We start from the raw sequence: 6,710 nt of genomic DNA on the forward strand, positions 1-6,710 counted from the left end.
ACTGAGCCACCCAGGCGCCCCTGGGACCCTGTGTTTTCAACTGCAAATAAGCCACTCTCAAGTTCCTGGAAGGAATAATGTTACCAGTTATATTCTTGAAAAACGGCAATAAAACCAGAGATACAGGGGAAAGAATAAAGGGAAATGGTTGCAAACAGTTAGAATTGGTCATTTGTTATTCTTTGATCATTTGCTGGCTATCTGCATATTTGATAGTACAAACTAGAAAACTGTTTTGGGGTAACTTTTTATTTTGATATCATTTGAAACTTCTGCATGAATAGTATGAAGCATTCATGTATGTGTGCGTATGTGTGTCTGTGTGTGCACGTGTCTGTGTGCATACGTGTTCGCGTCTCTGCGTGCACGTGTCCGTGCATACTTGCACATGTGTGTATATACACATATACAAATTATGGGTGTTCCTCCTCTTAACCCTGACAGTAAATCGCATTCTGCGCCCCTTTATCTTGAGATACTGCAGTGAACTAGGTTTTGAGAGTGAGGGACGCCCTCTTGTGGTCACACTTTTTCTCCACTGAAAGAATTCCTTCTACATTCTAGAAACAATCACTGTCCTTATATGTTTCGCAAATATTTTCTCCTTGTTGTCGCTTGCTTCCTTGTTTGCTTCAAAGTGGTTTTCAAAGAGCAAATACTTAAAATTTTAATGACCCACTTGATCTTTTCGTTGTGTGTGTTTGTCACATTTTGCATACTATCTAAGAAATATTTGCCTGGCCTGAGGTCACCAAGATTTTTTTTTTTAAGATTTTATTTATTTATTCATGAAAGGCACAGAGAGAGGCAGAGACATAGGCGGTGAGAGAAGCAGGCTCCGTGCAGGGAGCCTCACGTGGGACTTGATCCCAGGTCTCCAAGATCACGCCCTGGGCCAAAGGCAGACAGGCACCAAACCCCTGAGCCACCCAGATATCCATCACCAGGATTTTTTTATCCTGTGTTTTCTTCGAGATGTTTATGGAGTTTCGGCTTCTACACTCAGGTCTAGGATTGGCTCAGAACTGATTTGCGTACGCTATACTATGATGAACTCACTGGTTCTGCATACACAGGCATGTTCTTAAAAGGAAGGCCTGTAAGAATTTTCAATTCGCCTTAAATTGGGCCTGTTGATTTAATGCAGTTGTAACCAGCTGTCCCAGCACATCCCAGTCACCATGCATAGCACATCGGAACATCTGCAGGTGCCTGAGATGGGAGCTCCCAGTCAGGAGCTGCCCAGAGTCCCCAGGCCTGTCCCAGCCCCTCCTCAGGCACCCTGGACCAGCCCCCCACCCCCACCAGAAGCATCCAGCTGGAACCTGGAAGAGGCTGGGGCTGCTCCGGAGGAGGGGGGAAGTGTGGGGAGCGGGGTAGGGGCTTGCCTGGGAGTGATGGGACTCAAACAGCTGTGCAGGGCCTGGGGGAGGCAGCAGAGGGGGGGACAGGCTTGCAGTCACTCTGCTGTCCACACTGGGATGTATTACATTATCATATATGCCATTTATTAATATAGTTAATACATTTGTCCCTCCCAGCTGCAATCTAAGAAGGATGAGGGCAAGGCTTTTTGCGTTCATTTACTGCCATGAGCCCCGGTGCAGAGGACAGAGTCTGGGATATAAGAGATGCCTAATGAGTAGGTGTTGGAGGAGTCCACAGGCATTTTTCCGGAGTCTACCCAGTGCAACAAAATAATCACGACCGTGAAAATGTGAACTAGGCCGCCATCCTGTGGTCAGGGCAGGATACCACGCTCATCAGGAAGAAAAACCGCCTGTAGGGAAATGCACAAACCCTGACCCCATTTCTGGAAGAAGTAAGACATTCCAGGGAGAAACATCCCAATGGCGTTAATATCTTTTCACAGGAGTGTGCAGGCACGCGGAAAGCGTGCAAGAAGCAGTTACTACCAACGTCAACGGGGCGCTCAGGCCGCGCTCGGTGGCCACGCCCCCGGCCGCACCCCGGGGCCTCGTCCTACCTCTAGCCACGCCCCCGGGGGGGAGGATCCAGCCTTAACCCACGCCCTTAGCGCCATCTGGCTTCAGTCAAGCCCTAAGGGGGCGGACCCGGAGACTGGACCCAATCGCGTTCCAGAGGGCGGTAGGATTAGCGCTCCCCTGCTCGCCGATTGGAGGACGCGGCTCGCCCCTCCCACCACGGAGGCTCCACCAATCCCGAGACCCAGGCTTGTTTCCTTTTCCGCTCCCGGCAGCCCCGGAACCGGAAGCGAGGGCGCCTATCCGGCCGGCGGCTACGGCTGTGGTGGTCCTGCGTCGGGACGCTCGCCTTTCCTAGTGGACGTTTCTGTGTCCTCCGCGGAGTCCGACCCTGCGTCTGCTCGACAGCCAGGGCTGGGTCAGCGGGCGGGGTCGTCCAGCCCGGGTGTTGGTCCCTGGGGCGGGGGCGCGGGCCGAGCCCAGGCTGGGGGAAGGGCGCGTGTGCGTGCGGCGTCAATGCAGCCTGTGTTCCGGGGCCGCGTGCGGGGGGCGGGGCCGCGTGCGGGGGGCGGGGCCGCGTGCGGGGGGCGGGGCCGCGTACAGGGGGCGGGGCCTGCTGGACCCGGGCCCGTCTCCTTGGCAACCGCAAAGAGATGCAGGTGGTTGCGACCGGGAGCCCCTTCCCCGAGCCTCCGCGCCTGCTGGGAAATGCGGCCCGATTCTCGAGCGTGCGGGGGAATCAGATCGTCCAGGCACAAGAGGGATGTTCCCTTCTTTTTTTTTTTTATTATTTATGATAGTCACACAGAGAGAGAGAGAGGCAGAGGCACAGGCAGAGGGAGAAGCAGGCTCCACGCACCGGGAGCCCGACGTGGGATTCGATCTCGGGTCTCCAGGATCGCGCCCTGGGCCAAAGGCCGGCGCCAAACCACTGCGCCACCCAGGGATCCCTGGGATGTTCCCTTCTTAACTGAAGGGACACGGTTTTCAGCAAGTTGGGAAAGGGGGGTGGGGGGGGACTCCGACCTGGGTGGTTGTGACACCCGGCGCTGCAGCGCGTTCTTGGAGGAAATATTTCTTGCTGATTCTGCAGTTGGTTTTACTGCCTCTGTCCTCCCGGCCCCTGAATGTCAGAGCAGGGACTTACTGTCTCAGCCGATTCTTCCTGTCGCTCCTGCCTGCCGTGCTGAGTGCGCCCTCGTACTCGCCTGGGCGCCAGCCTCCGGCTCCCGTCCTGGCCCCAAGCCTTAATTGGTTCTCAGATGGTAACACGCAGTTTGCCAAGCCCTTCAGAGCCTCTGAGTCCACGCCTGTAAAAATTAAAGTACAACGGGACCTGCATTGGGCAGGTAACATGTGCCGAGAAGCGTCAGTTGTTAATGTCCGCTCATCATCATGGTCATCCTCATTCCAGTCTCTCTCTCTTTTAAAACATTTTATTTATTTATTCATCAGAGACCCGGAGAGAGAGAGGCAGAGACACAGGCAGAGGGAGAAGCAGGCTCCCTGCAGGGAGCCCCGTGTGGGACTCGATCCCAAGACCCCGGGATCACGTCCTGGGCCGAAGGCAGATGCTCAACCACTGAGCCCCCAGGTGCTCCTAGCATGTACATTTTCAAAATTTATTTATTTATTCATTCATTCATTCATTTATTCATTCATTTGTATTTTATTTATTTATTCAAGAGAGGCACACAGAGAGAGGCAGAGCAGGCAGAGGGAGAAGCAGGCTCCATGCAGGGAGCCCGACGTGGGACTTGATCCCGGGACTCCAGGATCACGCCCTGGGCCAAAGGCGGCTCTAAACCACTAAGGCCCCCTGGGCTGCCCACGTGTACATTTCAAATTGCAATGCAAACTGCCCGATTGTCCTCGGAGCAGCCTGCAGGGCCTGATAAGAGCTGATTTTACCCAGCGTTGGCCAGTACTTGAAAATCTTGAGTTCATGGTCACCCGGAAGTGTTGACTCGTTTGTCACTTGTGCGACTGTTCAAATTATTCACTGAAGCTCCTGTGTCTTGAAGCTGCTTCCTACGGCACGCTTCCTCGGCCAGGTGTTGCAGAACTCGTTGAGAAGATTTGATTCTTCTGTCATTTTTATACACACTTATTTTTTTCCAGTTATTTCTCAGAATTGATTCTTGCAATTCTCTTTGTTCCCCGCAACCTGTGATTTTTGTGGTGCTGCTTTCAGCAGCAAATGCTGTCCCATGTGGTAGCCCCATGAGGCGGTTTCAAAAAATTGTATTTTTATTTAAAGAGTTTAGTGTATGTTGTTTTTAAACAGCTTTACTGAAATATAAAGTGTAAAAATCTAGGGCTTTTAGCACCCACAGAATTGCACAACCATTGCCACAATTTTAGAATATTTTCGTCGCTTCCAAAAGAAATTCTACCCTTTAGCTACCACCACCCTGTTTCCCTATCCCCTCACCCCCACTCATAAATTTTCCATCTAGAGATTTCCCTTTTTGGGATATTTCATATATAGAGAGTCATACAATATGTCGTCTTTTGTGACTGGCTTCTTTCATAAAGTTTTCAAGGTTCATCCACATTGTCAGTGCTTTATTTCTTTTTAAGACTGGATGATCTGGGCAGCCCCGGTGGCTCAGCGGTTTAGCGCCGCCTTCAGCCCAGGGCGTGATCCTGGAGACCCGGGATTGAGTCCCACATCGGCCTCCCTGGAGCCTGCTTCTCCTCTGCCTGTGTTGTGTCTCTGTCTCTCATAAATAAAATTAAAAAAAAAAAAACAAAAAACTGGATGATCTTCCAGGGCGTGGATGGGCCACATTTTGTTCATATCCTCACCTGTCGGTGGACATTTGGGTTGCTTCCACCTTTGGGCCATTGTGTGTAATGCTCCTGTAAACATTTGTGTGCAAGGATCTGTTTGAAACTGTTTTCAGTTCTTTCCTTAGATACTGTTAAAGAGACAGCAGGACCGAAATGGAGTCACTTGTGCCAAGCCCATGCCACCAAATGGAGCCGTGACACCTAACGTAACTGCAGTTTGGCCTCTCCCAGGAATCTCGGCCAGGCAGCTGGGAGTCCCCCGGTTGGGTGATCTGCCTGACGGCTCCTTTCTGTCCCACAAGGGTGACCTTGCCTGAAACCAGTCCGCTCTACTAATAACTTCTGTATTCTCCCTGTCTATGAAAACCTCTCGTTTTGTACAGCTCTCTGGAGCTCTTTTCTATTTGCTAAGAGCACATGCTGATTCATTAAATGCCGCCAATAAGATCTTTAAAACTTATATATATATATATATATATATATATTTTTTTTTTTTTAAATACCTAGGAGTAGGGATGCCTGGGTGGCTCAGTGGTGGAGCGTCTGCCTTCAGGGCCGAGATCCAGGCTCTCTGGGAGCCTGCTTCTCCCTCTGCTTATGTCTTTGCTTTTGTCTCTGTGTCTCTCATGAATAAATAAAATTTAAAAAAAATTTTTTTAAATTTTTATTTATTTATGATAGTCACACAGAGAGAGAGAGAGAGTCAGAGACATAGGCAGAGGGAAAAGCAGGCTCCATGCACCGGGAGCCCGATGTGGGATTCGATCCCGGGTCTCCAGGGTCACGTCCCAGGCTGCAGGCGGCGGTGAACCTCTGGGCCACCCGGGGCTGCCCGAGCACGACAGGTGCAGCCAGCCTCGGACCCGTATGGATCAGGACAAACGCGGATCGTTCGGTAACCGTAACCGCTTCCTGGAGGGCAGGCTGCTGGGCTCCCAGCGCGGGTGTGGGCGGGGCCACTGCTCTGCCAGTCGCAGCCTCCCCTTCCGGAGGTGAGCTGGGCCAGCAGGGTTATCCGGAGCCCAGGAGCCAAGCCCGGCTGTCTCAGGCCTTCCTCCATATTCCCAGAGCTAAGCCTAAACCCTGTGATAGGTCTTTTCTTTTATTATTTATTTATTTATTTATTTATTTATTTATTTATTTAATGATAGGCACACAGTGAGAGAGAGAGAGAGAGAGAGAGGCAGAGACACAGGCAGAGGGAGAAGCAGGCTCCATGCACCGGGAGCCCGACGTGGGATTCGATCCCGGGTCTCCAGGATCGTGCCCTGGGCCAAAGGCAGGCGCTAAACCGCTGTGCTACCCAGGGATCCCCATTTATCTATTTTTTAAAAATGTACCAGTCATTAAAATTTTATTGTTAATTTTCTGACGACATGGGAAAATGTATTGTTTAAGATTTTATTTTTAAGTACTACAACCATTACATTTTTAAGTAAGAACACCCAACACGGGCCTCAAACCCACAACCCCAAGATCAAGAGTTGCCTGCTCTACTGACTGAGCCAGCCAGCTGCCCCGAAAGTGTATCATTAAATAAAAATATTACAAAGCAGGGATCCCTGGGTGGCGCGGCGGTTTGGCGCCTGCCTTTGGCCCAGGGCGCGATCCTGGAGACCTGGGATCGAATCCCACGTCGGGCTCCCGGTGCATGGAGCCTGCTTCTCCCTCTGCCTGTGTCTCTGCCTCTCTCTCTCTCTGTGTGACTATCATAAATAAATAAAAATTTAAAAAAATAAAATGCTTAAAAAATATTACAAAGCAGTACTTATAATCTTTCTCTATGTTTTTGGAGAGAGAGAGCGAGCACGTGTGAAAGCGGGGCGAGGGGGTGGGGGGCAGGCAGAGGGAGACCAGAGCCTCAGGAGGTTCCACGCTGAGTGCAGAGCCCGAAGTGGGACTTGATCTCACAACCCTGGTGTCATGACCTGAGCAGATAATCAAGAGTCGGACGTTTAACTGACTGAG

General features: G+C 51.2%; 1 long non-coding RNA gene across 1 annotated transcript; it reads left to right on the forward strand.

Annotated features, from left to right (window-relative positions):
• The first annotated feature begins 2,241 nt into the window (after window positions 1-2,241).
• On the forward strand, window positions 2,242-6,117 carry LOC140593981 (uncharacterized). The gene is made up of 2 exons (XR_011994518.1): window positions 2,242-5,637; window positions 5,894-6,117. It is a non-coding gene; the product is annotated as an uncharacterized lncRNA (long non-coding RNA).
• Window positions 6,118-6,710: the final 593 nt, after the last annotated feature.

Source organism: Vulpes vulpes, chromosome 9 (genome assembly GCF_048418805.1).
Source record: "Vulpes vulpes isolate BD-2025 chromosome 9, VulVul3, whole genome shotgun sequence".
Lineage (NCBI taxonomy): Eukaryota > Metazoa > Chordata > Mammalia > Carnivora > Canidae > Vulpes > Vulpes vulpes.